This window comes from Bubalus kerabau, chromosome 1 (genome assembly GCF_029407905.1).
Source record: "Bubalus kerabau isolate K-KA32 ecotype Philippines breed swamp buffalo chromosome 1, PCC_UOA_SB_1v2, whole genome shotgun sequence".
Lineage (NCBI taxonomy): Eukaryota > Metazoa > Chordata > Mammalia > Artiodactyla > Bovidae > Bubalus > Bubalus kerabau.
The window spans coordinates 128,645,904-128,668,169 of NC_073624.1; the positions used below are offsets into that span (position 1 = coordinate 128,645,904).

A 22,266-nucleotide genomic window follows, 5' to 3' on the forward strand; every position below is an offset into this window, starting at 1 on the left:
CATCAGATTCATCCATGTTACAAACACCCACCTATCTACCTACTAAGCGCCAAGCTGGGCACGGAAGGATGGATGACACAGCTCTTGGCTGGGAGAAGACAAATGAAAACTTCCAGGGAAAGCAACTGCTGAGCCAGAGTTCAGGAGAACAGCCAAGAGACTCCCCCACTGAGGGCTTCCTGCTTTTGCTCCTGGTTCAGATGACCTAAAATCATGTTCAGAGCTGTGCACCTTCCCTATTTCAGTCACTAGACTTACAAGCCCACCCATCACTAAAACTGGGAAGCAGCAGAGGACATAGGTAAGAATGGTGGACAAAGCATCACCTTTCTCTCTCACCTCAGAGACAGGGAGTAAAGACTTGCAAATTTTACATTTTTCTCATGGGAAAAAAAAGTAGGTGTTGCCAATTCTGGCCAACACAAGGCAAGAGTGAGCCCTAGGGGCCCATGTCACATCTTGAGGGCAGCCCAGCCTCTGCTCTCACGGGGCCATGTGTCGGGAGCCGCATTGCACCACCAGGCTGGGTGACCTGGGGAAGCAGCACTGGTTCCCAGACTCAGGGATGAGTCGTCATGGTGATTAAAGCAGAACTCCTCTGACCTCTTTATCACCAAAGGGGAACCAACCTGTTTTTCCTGCATTCTATCCTGTTGAACCAGAACCCTCAACATGAATCACCACTGATTCTACTTGCCAGTAGATCCAGTCTTATTTTAGCCATACATTCTTTTTTTTAGGCTCAAGCCTAAGTCCCTCTGTAAAGATGCAGTGTTACTAGAAAGGTTTCTTCAAACTTCAGAACCTCTTTCTGAGCAAAATATTCCTTCTCTCTAAGAACACATTGTGGGTGCAGTTCCTACTTTTCAAAATTACCTAAGAGAGACTGATACCTGGATTCTCTTGCCCCAAGATCCTGGTTCAGAGGGCCTTGAGGGAACCCTCAGTCTGAGCTTGAAAAGGTGATTCTCATACACAATTAGGATCAGAAGTTACCGGCTTAAACACAATTCTAAAGGATGAAAAATAAAGCTAAATGCATAATTCTCAAATGTTCCTATGTTCCCCTTTCTCAAGTACTAATATCTTACTCAGATATAACAGCTGGCAATTTATTTACTCACAATATTTTTTAGTTAGGTTTAAGGAAGATAAATGAAATTAAAATTGAGAAAACTCTAGAAACCATTTACATAAGTTCAAAGCACTAGAAGTTTTCTACTCTGGTGACCAGAGTCCAAGTCTGCTCTGCTGACAAGATATACTTGGGTCGGGGTGTATGTGTGTGTGTGGAAGGGGGTGGGGTGGGGGGGATTAAGAGTCTGGAATTAACAGATATACACTACTACATATAAAGTAGGTAAACAATAAGGACCTACTGTAATATGTTGTAATAACCTACAATGGATAAGAATCTAAAAAAGAATATATACGTACACACACACACACACATATATAGCTACATATATACTTATATAAAACTGAATTGCTTTGCTGTACACTTAAAACTAACCCATTATAAATTAACTACAGTTCAATACAAAATAATAAAGATATAGCATATGTGTGCTCAGTCACTCAGTAGTGTCTGATTCTTTGCAACCCTATGAAACAACAGCCAACCAGGCTTCTCTGACCATAGGATTTTTCAGGCAATAATACTGGAATGGGTTGCTATTTCCTTTTCCAGGGGATCTTCCCAACCCAGGGACAGAACCCACCTCTATGTCCCCTGCACTGGCAGGCAGATTCTTTACCACTAAGCCACCTGGGAAGCACCAAGAAAGATACCATGTCACATTTTTTAAAAAGATATATTCTAATCACAATATATATTGAGCACTTTTTAAGTGCCAAGCACATTCTTATCAAGTATTACCTCCAATAACTTTATGTGGTAGGAATCACTTTTATCCCCAATTTAAAACAAAACTGTTCAAGCTCCCCAATATGGCATTTACAACTCTTCCCAAACTGAGCTGCATTTGACCAAGACCACCCTTAGAATCCCCTCTGTCTCCCCAAAACACCATCCCATTCCCACATCTATGCTTTCCTGTTGTGAGTTCCCTCCCATTAAGAACTTAGACGCTGACATTAGACTAAAGTTCAGCCTGGCTGAGTCACTTACAGTGTCTCCCTTGGGCAAGTTCCCGGAACCCCTACAATCTCAGGTCTATCATCTGTAAAAGAGGTTTACTGTACCTATTGCACAGAGAGTTGAGAGCCTGCTCCATTCTGGGCACTGCTGTAGGATGGATGGACCAGAAAAGGTCCTGCTTCCACAGAGTATCTACTCTCTGAAGTCACATAATAAAGAGGACAAATAAACACTTAGCTTGTCAGCGGTGAGTGCCATAAGGGCAGGATTAAAATGGCTGGGGTGTTTAGGTGCGGGTGTGATGTTACCAGAAGGGTCAGGTGGCTGCAGGAAGAGCTGGAGGGAAGGAGGAAGGCCTGGCCCACACAGGCGGACAGGAGAAGGCCAGGGAGAGGGTCTCCCATCAGGGATAGCAAGACTGGAGCTAAGGGCAGACTCCAAGACCAAGGAGCCTGGAAAAGGAGCTGGAAAGGTGGTAGGGCTGGACTAAGAGGGGCTTTTATTCCAGAAGGTTCTGAGCAGATGAGTGAAGATAACCTGTTTCTCAGTAAGAACAGGCTCCAGTAGACAAAGGTCAGGCCATTGCGATCATCAGGCACGGCAGGGTGACGGGGCAAGAGTGTCTGCTAAGAATGGCAGACTCTGGGAGGGGAAATCTGGAATGAGAACTCAGACCTAGCAGCACGGGCTGATAAATGGGCTCAGCAAGAAAGGTCAAGGATGACTCTGAGATGTGGGGGCCTGATTAACAGGAAGGCAACAAGTTATTAAGATGGAGACGATCATCAGAGGAGCAGGGATTCTAGGGTCAAATGCAATCATGTGCACAGTTATTAAGATGGAGACGATCATCAGAGGAGCAGGGATTCTAGGGTCAAATGTGATCATGTGCACAGAATTCTTACCAGCACAGGCCTGAGACACACCGAAAACCTGATCCACACCAACAGTGATTTTTGTGGCTGTCTTCAACTTTGCAGGCCAAGCTTCAAACCCTGCCCACCCAGCTCAGGCCGGTCTCTCCTTAACTCTGAACCAGTTACATGTCCCATTCACCTGGGCACATGATACACATGACCTGCCGTGCATTTCTTGTGCAGTGTTCCTGGGGATGGCGGGGAAGGGGATGAAAAGTAAATTCAGCCTCCAAAATTGTTCACACGCTTCTTGAGGGTGATAAAGCACAGCCCATAATACTTGTTAAAATGAACTGCAGTGTCTAGAGAACTGGGATGTATATTCTGCAAAAAAAGATTCTGAGGCTTAGCTGCTATACTCTCAACAAATACCCAGGCTTCATGTCTGTGCCTGGTACTTAGAAAGCGCTCAATAAATTTTACAATTGGAGTGTATCTTTTTTTTTTTCCTTCAAGTTAGGGTTTTCTGTTTTCCTCACAGAGGAACACTAGGAAGGACTTTGGAAGCAAGGTCCTGAGAGTAAAAAACAGGAGATGAGCCTGATTAGGGCCAACCCTGCCTTTGGGGACAGGGCTCTGTCTGTGCCCCAAGTCTGGCCTGTCAGATTCTGAACTGGAGATTTCAGAACTGGCAGAGAGGACAGTCAGGGCTTCCCAAAAGGCTGTCTGTGGGCCTGCCCCAGACCAATTGCTGGAAAACTGGCTGAGGAGAGTCTGTTAAAATCCCAAATCCTTCAGCCACTCTCCTAGAACTGTGACTCATGCAGCTGGGCGTGGGGCCCCTAGACTGTTTTTAACAAGTTCCTCAGCTGTTTCACATTGATTCATCTCTGAGATGCATGGGGTAGGAAAGCACTTTGCAAAATCTAAAACATGACACAAGCATATCGTGTTATTAAACCATTAATTCAAAAGCAGTGTTAATGGCTGCCTTTTAAAGCCACCCACACATTCTCCACAGTGATGACATTCACCCAAGTCCATACTTCTCCAAGGGCTGGATCCTGGCTGCTCCAGGCCTACAGACCAAAGAGCGTGGCAGGGAATGACCGCGACAGAAAGCTAAAGACTGAAAGCAGGTTTAAATCAGAGTTAGGTGTCCAGAGGTCAGTGTCCAGACTAAAACAAGAGAAGGAACAGGAAAAGTGGTGGGTAGAAGAGAGGACAAAGCTGGTGCACGGAGAGATGGCCACGGTGGGCAGAGAGGCGCAGAGAGAGGGAAATGATGTCACACACACTCTGCTAGACCCTTGATACCCAGTATGAAAATATTTACACAACTTACACTTAAAGATGAGGAAGCCACAGCTCCGAGACCCCAAAGAGATCCATCTGACGTCAACGTGTTAAGTGTGGCAGAGCAAGAGTCTAACCATGTCTGCCTGGCTATACCCAAATCTGCACTACTGCCAAAAAAGAATACATATTTAAAAGTATATGACTGAAATAAATAGACATGCCATGTGCATAGACTGGGAAACTTAATATTGTTAAAATATCAATTCTACCCAATGTGACATAATTCAGTCCCCTACCTAAATCCCCATGATGTGCTCTGTGACTAGAAAAATCCATCCTGAAATTCATAGAGCATCTCAAGGGACCTCAAATAGCCTCTTTTTCTTCCTGAAGAAAAAGAAAGCTGGAGGGCTCTCGTATTGATACAATTTCAAAACTTACTACAAAGCTACAATAATCAACAGAGTGTGGTTCTGGTAGAAAGACACATGGGTCCACAGACCAGACACAGAATCCAGAAATAAACCTGCATGTATGGGTCCAATGACCTCTCAAGAGAAAGACTTTCAAGAGAGAAAGCAGAGTCTCCTCAGCAAATGGTGCTGGGACAACTGGTCACCCATAGGCAAAGGAATGCACATCCTTAACTCACACCATACACCCAGATTAACTCAGCACGGATGAGAGACAGAAACATCAAGAGCCAGAGCTACAAAATTCACAGAATTTTAAAGGAAACACAGGTCAAAATTTTCACAGCACTATATGTAGCCATTTCTTGGATGGGACATCAAAAGAGGCAATGAAAGCAAAATTATGAAAGTTGGACTTTATCAAAACCAAAAATGCTTGGACATCAAAGGACACTACCAGCAGACTGATGGGAAAAGGCAATCCAGGAATGAGAGAAAGTATTTGCAAATCATACATCTGATGAGGAAGAGCCAACAGCACACAACATCCACACTGACCCCAGAGGCTGGCATGAGGCTTGGCTATCACCACCACAGAGGGGTCCTGCTCATCTGGCAGGGCAGAGGCCAGGGCTGTGGATCTTTCAGAAAGAAGACCCTCTGTTCCAGCATCTACATGCAACCAGTCAATGAACCCTCCCCTCACATGCTCCCCAACCCAGCTTCCACCTTTTTACAATGTCAAGAACTTCCCCACATCTGAAGAGTATATGAAAATAAATTAGTTGCATAGAGTATCCGCTGAGCTTTGACAAATGGAATAAATCAGTTGTAACTGGTAGCTTTATACCCATAGTCTAAATGGCAATTGACCCTTAAAAATATAATCTGATATGACAGGAGGGAATTACTTCCACTGACAACACCAGGGTTTGATCCAACAGGAATGTGTCCGATAAGAGTTCCTGATCACCAGACTCTAAGCTGTAAGTTGTGAGTCTGTGAGTCCAAAGAAAGATAAAAGAATTTAATAAATGGCTGTAACATCAAGAAGCTAGGTTCCAAAACTGCCAGAGAGAGGACTCCCAGAGCCTGGGAAACATCCACAGCATGTGTTTTGTTAAAGCTGTCATAATTTAAAGTCTCTTTAAACATCTACTGTTTAATCTAATTTTCCTTCATGCACGTTTGGCTTTGGCTCAAATTGAATCAGCATTTCTATTATAAATCTCTATTTTCACATTTTTCTGTTTTGATTGTAAAACGTCCTTAGTCTAAAATATGACATGAGCAGAAGCCTGCATGTTAATGCTCTTCACTGGCAAAACGGTTTTACTACAAAACCAAAATCACAGTTTTCTGCAAACCAAATGTCTGAAAGTTAGTCTAAAGCAAAACAAAAAATAAAATTCTTTAACGTATTCTTCAATTGCAAATTTTCTCATCTTAAAAAAACAAAACAAAACTTCTGCTAGGTATATCCCACACCATGAAACAGTGACCCAATGCTGCCAGATGCCAGTCATGACTCTTGGCATCAAACACACCCCTAGTCGTAAGGAATTCAGCACCACATCATCCTGACAGTTCTTTTCACAAGTACTCTGTACTGTGTGCATTACAAATGTTGAAAAGCAACAGTAACAAAACCTCTACTAGTCATTTTTATCAGGGTTACCAGTTTTATACATGTGTGCATGCTAAGTCGCTTCAGTCATGTCTGACTCCTTGCAACTGCATGGACCAGAGCCTGCCAGGCTCCTCTGTCCATGGGATTCTCCAGGCAGGAATACTAGAGCAGGTTGCCATGCCCTCCTGTAGGGGATCTTCCCAACCCAGGGATCAAACCTGAATCTCTTAACATCTCCTGCATTGGCAGATGGCTTCTTCACTACTAGCGCCCCCTGGGAAGCCTAGTTTTACACACATTAAAGCAGAAAAATAAGTGAGGCACACTCCACATAAAAGGGATTTAACATTCAGTCAGAGTTACAAATACCACAGTGTTGAGAGTCTTCCCCGAGGGACACGTTTTGCAGCTCCAGCAGGAGAGAACGCTCTGACACTCGCACCCAGCGTGTGATGGGAGCCAAGGCGAAGGGCACACACATGCTGCCTGGACCTGCGGATGAGGCCGGCGCTCTCCAGACCCAGAGGACAGACCTCCATCGGAGAGACGGGGGCTGGAAAGGGGAGAAAACCGCATGATGGGACCCAGGAACCAGGTGCCACCGTCTAGCTCCTGTTGCCAGGCTTCCCACCATCACCCCCATCCTGCACTGGCAACACGGCTCTGCCTCAGTACTCGGGAAGTAGGGTGTCCTTACCAGTTCCTTACACCCGAGGATGGTTTCCACAGCTCTGCCTCAGTACTCGGGAAGTAAGACGTCCTTATCAGTTCCTTATACCCAAGGATGGTTTCACCGCTCTGAGTCAGTACTTGGGAAGTAAGGTATCCTTACCAGTTCCTTACACACAAGGATGGTTTCACCGCTCTGCGTCAGTACTCGGGAAGTAAGGTGTCCTTACAAGTTCCTTACACACAAGGATGGTTTCACGGCTCTGCCTCAATACTCATTAAGTAAGGTGTCCTTACCAGTTCCTTACACACAAGGATGGTTTCCACATACAGAAGATTCTTTAAGGAAAACTGAAGGGAATCCAACTTAACAGCAAGGAGTTTACGATGGTCAATACCATGAACTAGATCTAAGGGACCAAAACAAAGCCCCTCCCTACCATGTCTCTGTCACAGCTTGTAAAGAAACGCTCCCTGCACTCTACTTCAAATGGTACTCAATGCCAGTCACAAAAACCCAGAGACTGAAAGCAAAAGTCAAACCTAAGAGGAATTGGGCTACAAAATAAACAAGTCATTTGACTGATAGCTCACAACACTGATAAAAATCTGTATGCAGACTAGTGAAAAGTTATCAAAACAAACCCCAAAACCTAAGTTCTAAATCCCTTCTCTCATAACTGCAATATTCCTGTGAGTGATTGCACTTTAACAAATGAAATAAAAAGCTCTTTTGCCTTAAAAAAAAAAAAAAAAAACCTGAGCTGACTGACAGAAGCAATAGTTAAAGTGACATAGATGAAAACATTAAAAACCAATCTCTCTTGTGTGCAAATCTCTAAAGATCTAACGGCTTAAATGTTAGCATTCTAAAGACTGTGCTTTAATATTAACTGGAGGTTAATATGGTGGTACTGAGCAATTTGTAATTTTAGAAGCTCTTGTTTCTTGGAGCAAATCCTATTTTGATCAATAAAATTAAGAAATATCCATGCGTAGACAAACACAAGATGAAACTAATAATATAACAAGAAAAACCCTTGAGTTGCTTAAAAAGAACAAAAGTAGCAATCCACAGGCCTTTGTGTTCATGCTAAGTCGCTTCAGTGGTGTACAACCCTTTGTGACCCCATGGATTCTAGCCCGCGAGGCTCCTCTTTCCATGGGATTCTCTGGGCAAGTATACTGGAGTGGGTTGCCATGCCCTTCTTCAGGGGCTCTTCCTGACCCACGGATCACACTCGAGTCTCCTACGTCTCCTGCGTTGGCGGGCGGGTTCTTTACCACTAGTGCCACCTGGGAAGCCCTCAGCCTTCTTTTTATAGTTCCTATATTAAATATATACTACATTCACAGATATAAAACATGAAGTAAAACAGGATACTTCCTGAACTAGGAACATTTTTAATTTTCCTGACTTAAAAATTCCTAAAACTTAACATTTCCGCCCACCATCCTTGTTCGACAGGAGATTTTGTGTAAGAATGGCTGTGGAGTCGGCAGAGGTTAGACCCCCAGCTCTGCAGTCACTGACTGTGTGACTTGGGCAAGTAACTGAAGTTTTTGAGCTTCAGTTTAAAATCCCATGGATGGAGGAGCCCAGTGGGCTGCAGTCCATGGGGTCGCTAAGAGTCGGACAGGACTCAGCGACTTCACTTTCACTTTTCTCATTTGTAAAATTCAGGTAATGACAAAATTGACCTGAGGATTAAACCTGGTGATGCAAATGGAGCTCAGAACAGTGCTTCCCCTGAGCAATGAGTTCAACAGTCCTCAGTTCAGTTTCCTCCTGAGCCTTACACTCACCTAACATGTGACAAGCTACCTCTAAAAGAAGTGGTTTCATTCAAGTCACCCTGGCAAAAATAGGGCAAAAATATTCTGGGTGTGACCCTTTTTAGTAAAGTATCATTGAAGTTACTTGTGACAGTCTCCTGCATCCCCATCATGACTAAATGCTGGGTTCAATCCCCATTGCAGATGTTAGTTTAGTCGTATCTGACACTTGCAACCCCGTGGACTGTAGCCCGTCAGGCTCCTCTGTCCATGGGACTTTCCAGGCAAGAATACTGGAGTGGGTTGCCATTTCCTTCTCCAGGGGATCTTACTGACCCAGGGACCAAACCCATTGGTCTCCTGCATGGCAGGCAGATTCTTTACCAACTGAGCCACCAGGAAAGCCCTCATTAACACTTGCCAAATATGAATCATGAAAAGCCTCAGTAATGTCATGGGCAACAGCAAAAGCTCAAACACTCCACTCCAGCACTGGTCACCAGGAAGGGCTTGGCATACCTGTCTGCTATGAGGGTATCAGGACAGACTCCACAGGTGAGGCGGAAGAGGAAGGGGCCCAGAGGAGGTTCTGGCTGTTTCTAGCGCAGCCAGCCTAGTGTGGCCCGGGCCCATCTCTGAAGCCCACACCCTGACACCCCCTGTCAAAGGTGGCGGAGGGGAGGAGCTGACCTGAGTAAGGGCTCACACCCAGAGAATGACTCAGGAGAGGGGCGCTGCTGCCACAGCCATTTCTGCTCCTTTCCAAGCACCTTCTTCCAGGAGAACACACCTCTGGGAAGCACACACCGCCTTTCCAAAAAACCCACAGCCACTTTCCACCAACGGTACTCAACCAGCATAACCTAAAACTCAGTATCTAATCTTGCTGGTGTCAAGCTGCCCAGACAAAGAGAATCAGTCTAGAAAATCTGTCAGAGCTTTCCTTAGGCCCGTATCTACTCTGTATAAACTTGAAATCCCTACGTTTAGTGTGCTGCCACCGCACATAAACCCCAGAAGGTACACATGCACTCATATCACACACACACAACTGAGAAGAAAAAGCTATTTCCAGACCTCTGTGGCCCTTAGAGGGGCTTGTGGCTCAGTGGTAAAACATCTGCCTGCCAATACAGGAGACACAGGAGATGTGGGTTCGATCCCTGGGTTGAGAAGATCCCCTGGAGAAGGAAATGCAACTCACTCCAGTATTCTTGCCTGGGAAACCCCATAAACAGAGAAGCCTGGTGGGCTCCAGTCCATGGGGTCACAAAGGAATGAGACCCAGGGGTTGCCCAAATTTGGGGTAGAGAGCTCAACCTCTCCCTGACTTACTTTACCAGTCCACTAAGAATGCCACAGTGGGCGGGCTGACTCACCAGGCATGAGAAAGACAAAATCTGACCTTGGTGTTTAAATCTGCAAGGTGTAGAATATGAAGTAATTTTTCCTAGTTTTGTCATCTACTCAGACCAGTGACAGATACTCCAGGGATACAAGTTTTCTCTGCATTGCTTTCAAGGCATCCTAAACCTGTCTGACCTTGGATGCGAGTGCTAGCTACACAGGTCTGTCTATGGCACCCTGGAAGGAGCCGCCCCTCCTGGGCTCCTCTGCAGAGCAGACAGGCAGCTCATCCTTTTGGCATCTTCGGTTTGCAGTCTCCAGCCCTCCACTGTGTTTGTCACCGTAAGGAAAGCAGCAGAAGCCCTGGACAAAGGTCCCAGCTATGAATCATAGCTCTTGGTTCAGGGTGACCAGCTGACTGACTTCTCAAGCAAGGCCTTGAGGGTTCAAAAACAGTCCCTCCCAGTACTCCATCCAGGGGTGAAAAGATGCTGAGGTTGAGGGTCTCGTCAAAGGTGAGGCCAGAATAGTCAATCTCAGTTTAACTTCCTCATTTGATAGATGAGGTAGAAATGAAGTGGATTCCTTAGTCACACTGAACCCAGAAAGCCCTTTTATGAGGAGCGGTGAGGGCCGAAGAAGAGATTTCCCTTCTGTACTACTTAGGAAGGAAATTCTTGGGCAATTCAATACTCCACGGAGGGAATCAGAGCCCAGATGGCCTCAGCCTTGAACCATAACCTTAGAAAGCCTGTGCATCACTGTGCTCAACCCTGAGCTGGAGGGAGAGCAGAACACTCTCCCTCTACGTGTGAGAGAGAAGCTGAAAGGACTGAGGGAGAGCTCTTCCTTAGCTCTGCATGCCCCATCCCCAGCCTTCTTGAAGTAGAGCTGGAGGCTGGGAGCTGCACCCTGGGGCCCTGTGTCCACCCACCAGGAGCCTGAGGATGGTGCTCAGGCATCAGAAGGCCCCAGTGACCTGGCAACCAGAGCTGCCTTGATTCTACAGGGTTCTGTGATGAACTGCTGTTTTTGTGCAGAGGGGAAGGCCCAAGGAGGACCGACTTGTAGACCCATGGTGCACCTGAAGGCCTGCACATGCTCCCTGGGTGCGCCATGGCAGAAAAAGCCCAGCCAAGCCCCAGTGCCAAGGCTGGAGCTGGGCAGTCCACGGCATCAGCCTCTTTTCTCCCCGTAACGCACAAGGTCATATCAACAGCACCCACTAGGAGAGCCAAAGAGCAATGAAATGCATAGGAGTCTAAATTCCCGTGAATCCTTTTCCACACTTTCATTTGCCCGGCTGCACCCCTGCACTGCTGGCTCAGACACCACCTGTTCCCTCCCCACAGACAGAAACCCCACAGGCCGAGGACCCTGAAGTGAACAGGAAAAGACATATAAGGACAGAAGCCAGCCAGGTGTCTCTGCTGATACCCAGAAGAGTTCCAAGAAAACAGCTCTGGAGCGTACCAGATAAGCGTAACCAAAACACATCTGAACATGTAAAACCCCTAACAGTTTCCTGCATTCTAAGATCCCAGCGCCAATAAGAGTTTCTTTAAGAAATGATATCAAGAATTGATTTTTTTTCTTCATCTAAAACACTATCAGGTTTACTGACAGTGGACAACCCCTAAATTATTTTCTTGCCCGTATCTGAATCTACGAATTAAAGCAGTAAGTTAACACAATAACTCTTAGACAATAAAAGTGTTCAGCAGGATTCAGTCTTTATTCCTCCATCAACTTACCTGCTCCTTTGATGCTTCTAATTGACATTGATGAAGTTTAGGGTAGGCTGCCCTCCAAAATGTCACTTCGGCATTTTATTATTTTGAATTAAAGTTATTTGAGAAACAGCCAGTGCAAGAAGGACACTCTGACCCTCCTTTGTCCCCCGGAAAGCAAGAAACAAAGCTTCCATGGGAAACATCCTCCCTGTGCCCGGAGGATGGAGGGCATCCTTATCGCTGGAGAGCGGGAACTCGGGCAGAGGAAGCTGCATAAACAACCGTGTTACTTCTTCATTAATCTGCTACTCCAAGCCTAGACTCTTTTTGTTCTGTCAAACCTTCACAAATAATTGTTTGTCTAAAAAGGCATGTACATTTGCAGCAATATAAATGGCCCTAGAGATTATCATACTAAGCGAAGTCAGTCAAAGAAAGACAAATACTATACGATATCACTTATATGTGGAATCTAAATTACTACACAAATCAACATGTCCATGAAACACAGACTCACAAACACAGAGATCAGACTTTGCCAAGGGGGAAGGGAGTGGAGGAAGAAAGGATTGGTAGTTTGGGGTGAGCAGAAGCAAACTATTATATATAGCCTGGATAAACAACAAGGTCCCACTGTATTATAGGGAACTCTATTCAGTATCCTGTGATAAGCTATAATGGAAAAGAATATGAAAAGGAATGTATTTATACATATATAACTGAGTCACTTTGCTGTACAGTAGAAATTATCACAACATTGTAAATAAACTATACCCCAATACAATTTAAAACAATAAAATAAAAAGACATGTAAACAGCATGTTTTGGTCACTTGTTAGGTCCCATACCTATGGGGCCTCTGTGTATGAAATTAAATTTGTTTTTCTCCTGTTAATCTCTCTTATGTCAATTTGATTATTAGACCAACCAAAAGAATGTAGAAGGGAAGAGGAAAATTTCAAAAACCAAAGAAATTGTGAAAGAAAATCACATTAACACTTTGAGAAACCAGTCTTCAGCATACCTCACAAACAAGCTATCACCAGGATCACTTCCTATCTAAGAACAGTCCATCTGCTTGACCTGGAGGAAAGACAACCTTGATACTACAGATAAACAAGAAGGAAACGGGGCAGGGAAGGAATGTGCAGGCTTCAGCTGAGCCTCTAATCTCTATTTCTGTTTATTGTTTAGAAAACACCTACCCAAACCCATACCAGACAACACAAAATGCTGTCATTCCTTTTTTTAAATCATGTTGAATCTAAGAAAATACCCTCTGAATATTTAGCATTTGTAGTTAAAGATGTAGTAATTTGGGAATTTCCCAGCAGTCCAGTGGTTAGAATTCAGCACTTCCAATTCAGGGGGCCCTAGTTCGATCCCTGGTTGGGGACCGCAGATACTGTGTACTGAATGACACAGCCAAAAAAACACAAAAAACAAAGATGTGATAATTTAAAGCTATTATGATAAATATAAATAGCACTGCTACCACTTACTTACATCATCCTGGGAAAGTGGCTCAGACTGTAAAGAATCTGCCTGAAATGCAGGAGACCTGGGTTCACTTCCTGGGTTGGGAAGATCCCCTGGAGAAGGGAATGGCTATCCACGCCAGTGGTCCTGCCTGGAGAATTCCATGGACAGAGGAGTCTGGTGGGCTATAGTCCATGGCGTCACGAAGAATAGAATATGACTGAGCAACTAACACTTTTACTTTTCTACTGCTTAAAAATGGTAAATTTCATTTTATAGTGAGTTAAGCTGCAATCAGATCATTTCAAAGATACACAATGTAAATACAGATCCTGTAGTTAACTAATTCAAATTTAAACCTATGTCATGCTTGGTCTGTCTAGTCAAGGCTATGGTTTTTCCAGTGGTCATGTATGGATGTGAGAGTTGGACTGTGAAGAAACCTGAGTGCCGAAGAATTGATGCTTTTGAACTGTGGTGTTGGAGAAGACTCTTGAGAGTCCCTTGGACTGCAAGGAGATCCAACCAGTCCATTCTAAAGGAGATCAGTCCCAGGTGTTCATTGGAAGGAATGATGCTAAAGCTGAAACTCCAATACTTTGGCCACCTCATGCAAAGAGTTGACTCATTGGAAAAGACCCTGATGCTGGGAGGGATTGGAGGCAGGAGGAGAAGGGGATGATAGAGGATGAGATGGCTGGATGGCATTACCGACTCAATGGACATGAGTTTGAGTGAACTCTGGGAGTTGGTGATGAACAGGGAGGCCTGGCGTTCTGCGATTCATGGGGTCGCAAAGAGTCAGACACGACTGAGCAACTGAACTGAACTGAACATGCTTGAAAGTGTGGGCATTTCATCCATTAAAAATTATTCATCTCTAGTAGGTCCAATCATATGATGATTGGAAGCAAAGTGCACCTTTAAAGAAGTTCTCTTATAAAAAGTTCTCTTATAAAAAGTTCTATAAAGAAGTTCACCTTTAAAGAAGTTCATAATTATTTTGTCATAAAGTTCTAAAATGCATCAACCTCTGATAATAAACACAGGACCAGAATAACCTTCATGAAGCACATGTCTGATCACCACAGTCCTTCAGAACTTATTAAAACCTCTGGTTGTTTCCCTTTGCCACAGATCGAACACAAATTTCTCAGCACGGCTATCGGGATCCCCAACAACCCAACCCCAACCTACAGCATTCCTGGCTATCCAAGAAGCCAGAGTATCAGTCAAAGGAACTTAAGCCAAACTGCACAGAGGGATGGGGAAAAAGACACAGTTACCTCCCATCTATGGTAAGTCCTATCAAGGTGTCTCATTTAATTCACACAGCAATCTAATGCAGAAAGAATTAACATCATGTGTACAAAGGAAGAAATAGATCAAAAGCAAAAAAGTAGCTAAGATCACACGACTAGGAAATGATCAAGCCAGTGTCTGGTGGTCTGGGCATAGCCACCTCATGTCCAGGCAGCCGCTGAGCCAGGAACTGCCCCTTTCTCCTACTCACAAATAGTCCTCCCAAAGTCTACGCAAACCGCCCAGGGCTGAGAACAGAACAGACTTGTTTGTACACACTGGTATTTGCACATGACAAAAATCAGGCTTTGCCACCTACTAATTCCCTTGGCGACAGCAAAACAGCTATGTTTTCCAAGAATCTGCAAGAAGCTATTTTAAGTACATTTCATAAACGTGTGCTCCTCCAGGACGCTCGCTCGGCTTGCGGCAGCCCTCCCCAGGATCTCTGTCCAGCATCGGCCAACCACCACTGCGTCTGAAGGCAGGCCCACAATCGGCTGCTGGGCGACCAGACTCGAGAGACCACGGCAAAGCCACAGCAGCCCTCTTCTGTTTTCACCTGAGGTCTATCCAATTAACAAGAGAAAAATGTACCGTGTATAAATAAGCGTAACTTGAATGATTTCCTGAAAGATATTTCTTATCATGATATAAAATAATTGTAGCTTCAGAAGATTGGAATTTCTAACTTTGCCATTAATATTTTCCTAACAAATGTTTTACATATGGCCATAGGGCTTCCCTGGTGGCTCAGATGGTAAAGTGTCTGCCTGCAACGCAGGAGACCGGGGTTCAATCCCTGGGTCGGAAAGATCCCCTGGAGGAGGAAATGGCAACTCACTCTAGTACTCTTGCCTGGAAAATTCCATGGACAGAAGAGCCTTGTAGGCTACAGTCCATGGGGTCGCAAAGAGTTGGACACGACTAAGCGACTTCACTTCACTTCACTTCACTTCATAGGCTTCCCTGGTGGCTCAGTACATAAAGAGACCACCTGCAATGCAGGAGACCTGGGTTCAATCCCTGGGTGAGGAAGAGCCCCTGGACAAGGGAATGGCTACCCACTTCAGAATTCTTGCCTGGGGAATCCCATGGAGAGAGGCGCCTGGTGGGCTACAATCCATGGGGTCACAAAAGCCAGACATGACTTAGCAACTAAACCACCACCATACACGTAGAGGGATACAGAAAAGCATATGCATTTATTTATGTAAACCCAGCCCCTATCACAAATCTTCCTTCTTTCTGCTATAAAAATTATATTTTTATCCTCATCTACATGGAAGAGGCATTGAACTGTTTCCACGTTTTGGGACATCTTGGGACACAGGGAATGTTTTACATGATTTAATGTTTTACATGATTTATTTTCGAAATATAAAAGTGCTTAAATGACAATAATGACCTTAACCTCTCCAAAATAATATCTACCCTGACATACATAAAACAAGCTTGGTCAATGCAGCTAAGAAGTATGATGGTGGGAATCATAGCAACAGCTGCAAACATCACCGCCTGCTGAGTCAGCCTATTTCACTATCAAAAGGCGCCTAATAACAACCACAGCAATGGAAAGCAAAGTCTTCCTAAAGGAAAAGAGACAAAAGCACCCCAGTGGCTGGAATATTCTCAGGCTCTTATCTCAATCAAAAAAAGCTCCTAAAACAGGCCCCCTTTCTCTCAGGCTGTAGTGTACCCACTCCTTGTATGTGAGCATGGAGCCCTCTGCACTCTGGGTAAGCACGTGCATTCTTTTTAAAGGAATTATCCGGACTCACACATCTGTACACAGGCCAGGCCCAGCAACAAGGCTGTGTGCTCCTTTTCAAACTCTACTTTACAACAAGGTAGTTCCAGGCTTCCCTGGTGGTCCAATGGTTAAGAATCAACTTTGCACCGGTTCAATCCCTGGTCCAGGAAGATCTCATATGCCATGGAGCAACTACACCTGTGAGCCACAACTCCTGAGGCCACGTTCTGGAGCCCGCCAGCCCCAGCTACTGAAGCCAGTGTGCCTCGAGCCTGTGCTCTGCAACCAGAGAAGCCACAGCAATGAGAAGCCTGTGTACCACAACCAGAGAGTAGCCATGCTTATCACAACTAGAGAAGGCCTGCACAGCAACAGAAATCCACCACAGAGAAAATTAAATACACAAATCTTAAAAAAGGAAAAAAAAAAACCCCACGGTAGTTCCACTTGCAAGCATGTATTACAATCACAAGAAGCCTGGAGCAATTGTTAAGCCCAGGGATTTTGACCAGACAACCCAGGGATTCAGGAGGCATGCACTGGTACAAAGCTTCGTGCAGGGGAACACTGAGAATCTGGGGCCACAAACAGTGTAACTGATTTCCAACTTCTCACTTCTCATACACATTGCTCATTTAATTTTGGCATGTGATTCAAAAGTTTAAATTAAAGCTCAGATATCTAACAGGCTCAGGTGGGAGCTAGGTACCCTAGGAGAATCACAGTTGACTTTGGTTTTTCATGAGTAATCAGCTTACCTTTAAAAAAAAAGGGGGGGGGACAGACAGAAAAATCAGTAATCATACATAAGATCACCACCCTTACAGAAGCTGTGGCTTTTTATTTTTGTCCATTTTCTTCTAACCACTTGTCTTCCCTCCCCTCAAAATTGAGAAGTCACAAAGTACTCTTGCCTGGAAAATCCTATGGATGGAGGAGCCTGGTAGGCTGCAGTCCATGGGGTTGCTAAGAGTCAGACACGACTGAGCGATTTCACTTTGACTTTTCACTTTCATGCATTGGAGAAGGAAATGGCAACCCATTCCAGTATTCTTGCCTGGAGAATCCCAGGAATGGGGGAGCCTGGTGGGCTGCCGTCTATGGGGTCGCACAGAGTTGGACACGACTGACGCGACTTAGCAGCAGCAATGCCTTTTGACTCTGATAAAGTATGAGAATTATTCCTAAAAAAATTTAAACTGTCCAAAAAAAGGAAAAACTATTATGAAGATGTCCTTCTAGTTTCTAATAATGATTTACATGTTCACAATGTAACAATAATAGAATTTCACCACACTGCAGATGCAGTATTATATAAATACTATAGACACAATAGTGTTCTCTTTTCAATTAGTATCTCCATGACTTCTTTCCGTGTCAATCAACAGCCATATTACTTCTTTTAATAAGTGATTGTTGGCTTCCTTTAAGAGCTAAAGTTATGATGCCAAAGTGTCAGATAATGTTTCAGAACATAAACTATTTACAGGCTGAGTGGGGCTTCCAGTCTTCCCTCCTTTTTCTGGTATCACTGATTGAGGAAGACCAGCAGCCACGCTGTCCTTATGTGGCCAACTGCAGGTCGGTTAGGAACTCTCAGATCACAAAAATGAAAAAACCCTTCTGATCTGCCAGCAGACCCAGAGCCAGGTCTAAATCCCAGGGCTCACAGGAGCTGGAGGGATTCAGACAAGGAGCATGGAGTAGTCCCATGTTCCTGAAGACTAGAAAAGTGCAGGGTGCGGCTCCCAGGCTCCCTGCCGCCAGCTGATCCACAACATGATCTCACTTTTGCCTGTGAAGATGTCCCTCTCACCTCAAAAAGTAACTCAACTCTTGATACAAGACTTTCCTTTCCCACTGCCCTGAGAAGAGAGAAAGTCTAAAAGGTCACTCTGAGATTTCCTCCCTCATCGACTTATTACTTCTCACCTACTTTAACAAAAGGGTTTTATGGCCCACTCCTCCTTGGTTAGAGTCAGTGACTTTATGAACCTGCTGCTTTGTCTGGTGAGAGATGTGGAAGGCAGAGTCTGCCCAACCAGCAGTCAGTGACAGGACTGGTCACATGGCCCCACACAGCCCCACGCTTGGCTCTCAGGAAGGTGCCAGGTGTGACCAGGTGTGACCCAACACACTTCAACCTGCTCCTTGTGGGGTAACGGAAAGCCCCAAGCATGACACTCTAATGACCACAAGTCACCCCACTCAGTCTGTGCCAGGGACTATGCCAGGCAGTGGGCATTCTGGAAGACAAAACTCAGCTCCACAAAACAGTATGTAGTCCAGGAAAGGGAGAGGCAGGCAAAGAGTTCTACAGTATTGCTATGGGTATTAGGAGAGCAAGCTGCACGGCACTAAGGAAGCATCAGGAAGAAAACTGCCATGAGAAAACAGGGATGGGGCTGGTCAGGACAGACGCTCAGAAGCAGCGAAACCTCCTTCACACAAAGGACGAGCAGGAGGCAAAGGATGTGCCTTCTGGGCGGCAGGAGCAGGTGACAGCCCCGAGGCAGGACAGAGCAGCAGAGCCGCGGCCAGGGCTGGGGGCTGGCTGCCACCGACAGGACCGGGGCTCTCAAGAGAGAGGACTGGACTTCAATGACAGTCAAGTGGTACGAGTCTGCCTTCCGACGCAGGGAGCACAGGTCCGACCCCTGGTTGGGGAACTGGAGTTTAAGAGTTCACACGCCTTGTGGTGCAGCCAAAACAAACAAACAAAACCCTTTAAAAAAGAAGCCATATGGCCCAGGGCTGTATCTCACGTCTGTGCTGTGTGCTTTCACAGGCAATGGTGAGTCCATGCAAACTGACTCTTAGGAAAACAGGAGGACTGGATATTTCCTTGAAGGAGGCCTCCAGCAGCAGATCAGTCAGGGTTCCACCAGGGAAAGAGATGAGCAGTGCCTTTGTAGACACATACAGGGAAGGGGAGGAGCTGGTTTACACAACTGGTGGGGGAGGGGTTGGTCCTGGCAAGTGTGAATTCCAAGGATGGGCTAGAAACTGGAGGCAAGAGCCAAGCGGAGACTGCAGTCCACACACAGAATGCATTCTTCCTTCAGAAAGCCTCAGGTTGGCTCCAAAAGCCTTGGAACCTATGGAATGGGGCCCGCCCAGATCACCTTCTTTACTTAAAGTCTCTTTTAGTTAAGACCGTAGAAGTGGGTCACGTCTACAGAATACCTACTCAGCAGCACTGGGCCAGCACCCTTGACTGGATAACCAGGCATCACAGTCTAGCCAGGGCAACATATTAAATTGACCATCACAAGGTATGTGCTATCTGCTGAACGAATGAATGAACACGTGGCTGAGTGAAGCACAGGAGGCAGAAAGAGGCCAGAGATGAGGGACCAAAAAGAGGAAGCCACCAGGGCACCTCAGGAGAGGGAAGGGTGCGCTGGAGGCGAAGGGGTCATGGAAGCTGGGGGCTGGAGACATCACACAGGGACCCAAGAAATATTCAGGAAGAGTCTTCTATAGGGGCTCAGAGACAGGATTCTAGATTCCAGCACAGGTTTACTGATAAACTACCACTTACCCCCAAATCACCCAACTCTAAAACGCGTAAGCTGGGGTGTCTGTCCTCAAACTCACAGTCTAACTTTGATGAGTCAAGTGACGATAAAGGACCATATAAAGTTACATGGTAAGTTTGGGCCAACAGACCGTATAAGGCTAGCATGGTCAGAGATGAGCAGGGAGTCAGCAATGGCAAGGACACACTGGGTGAGGTGTGTTCTCCGGGGCAAGGAGCAGGGGCAAGAGGGAAAAATGGTCCGGAACTTTCTGTCAGTGTACCAATGAATCATACAGTGTCTGAGGAAATGAGCAAGGAGAGAGTAAGAATGCTGGTTAGTCAAGAAATGTTTCGTGGACTTGAGGGTTTGTTGCCACATCAGGCACCAGGTCTGTCTCACCCCCAGGAGTGCCAGGTATCCTGCCAAGAGAGCAGTTACTCTCTCACCTGGCCTTCCAGAACTATTTAAACAGAAGATCAACAAATGCCTTTTTCCAAATCAACTTATCTTCTATATAAAACTAAGGAATTTAAGAAACATACTTAGAGATGCAAGGTACTGTTCACAGGCCTTTTAGGACTAGACATAAAGAATATTAGTATCTGCATGAATGTGTGGGACACATCTCTGGAAGGATGGGTGAGAGGCTGACGGCACCAGATGCTGCAAGGAAGGGAAGTGAGAGAAAAACATCTCACCAAATGTGCTTTGGGACCATGGGAGTACATCTCTCCAAATAAATACAATGCTAAATAAATAAGTAATAAATAAACTCTTGCCCCAAACCTTGCCTCACCTCGCCTAAAAGAAAATAGATTTTTGTATGCAGGATCCACCACTGGAATAAATAACAACAGGAGATTAGTATCCACAGGTTAGCAAGAAGCTAGCCTCTCTGAGTCACAGGTGACCCCTGCGTGGGAACACAGCCCCTATAAGACACATCCTTTCTGGATGAGGGGTCACTGCGTGACCATCAGTCACTGCAAGGGACAGAATCACAGGTCTCTTTCTAGTCCTGTGTGTCTAGAACCTCGTTTTCAAAATGTGTTCTGAGGATCACTTTGGTGAGGGTGGATAGAGCAGAGTGATGAAAAGTAAAATCCATGAAAAAGATCAATCTACGAGTGTCAGCACCTCCATCATCTGAACCACATTATTACCAAGATTTTCTTGGAGGCCTTCTACAGTGTTTATTGAAACAATTCCTGTTGATAAGTGATGAACCAACAGTCCACATTTCATTTTCAAATTCCTCAGTCTTCAATGCAGTTTTCTCCCAAACGCTACAGATCTGGCCGAGATCTCTCGCCTGCAGGGCTGTGGCTGATTGTGAATCAGATGAAGGCACAAACTACTCTGCTGGCGGCTGGTTTAACATCTGTGCTGTGCAAAGGCCACACAGAATGGCCTGCACTAGGGCCTGACACAAACTGTGTGTTGTTACTAACTTAGTCATGTCCGACTCTTTGTGACCCACAGACTGTAGCCTGCCAGGTTCCTCTGTCCATGGGATTTTCCAGGCAAGAATGTTGGAGTAGCTAGCCATACCCTCCTCCAAGGCATCTTCCCAACCCAGGGATCGAACCCACATCTCTTACGTTCCCTGCACTGGCAGGCAGGTTCTTTAGTGCCACCTGGGAAGCCCTGACACTTGATTGGTGGTCCCCAAATGTGATTCCTATTCTTTTCAATCCTCCCAAGAGTAAGTAAGAAGCCAATTTTCTAGAGAAGTAATTATGCAATACATTTTTTACAGACAAGCTTTTCTACAGAGCAATTACTCGAGCAAAGGAAAATAAATATTAGTACGAATATTGCTATTAATAATCACGCATACACTGGAAGCAGAGCCTGAATCACAAGGGAGCTCACAGAGTCTGTAAACCACAGATTCGAGAACTGGATGGTTTCCTTCTGCAGCTGCCCTGTCAGCAGGCTCACAAGATTGGGGTTTGGTAGAATAAGCAAACACAGCTGAAGAGCCACCCCCGCCTCCCCGGGAAATATTCTCAGAGACACAACAAACAACCTCACTCACCACCTCCATTTGCTTCCTACCCTGTGTATGCTTTCCTCAACTCATAATCAGGACGAAAGCTGGAATAGCTGTATTTTTTGGCATTTGCCTTTCTACAATATTGAGACTTATGGAGGACAAAACATTGTTTCATAACCCCCAAGAGTGATCAGCTCAACTGACATACTTCATCCATGTATTATTTATGCAAACATTCACTCTGCATCTAGAGCAGGGCAGGTGCAGCTAAGCCCCACAGGGGCAGTGCGGAGAGGGACGCAGACAGGCCTCTCTGTCTGGTCTGGTGATGACAGGAACGCACTGTCCCACGGGATTCCAGCTCCCTGAACTGGTCTGGACGGC

General features: G+C 45.4%; 1 protein-coding gene across 5 annotated transcripts in view; it reads right to left on the minus strand.

Annotated features, from left to right (window-relative positions):
• SIPA1L2 (signal induced proliferation associated 1 like 2) overlaps positions 1-22,266 on the minus strand; it is a 249,552-nt gene that overhangs the window by 137,519 nt on the left and 89,767 nt on the right. The gene's annotated exons all lie outside the window — the stretch shown is intronic.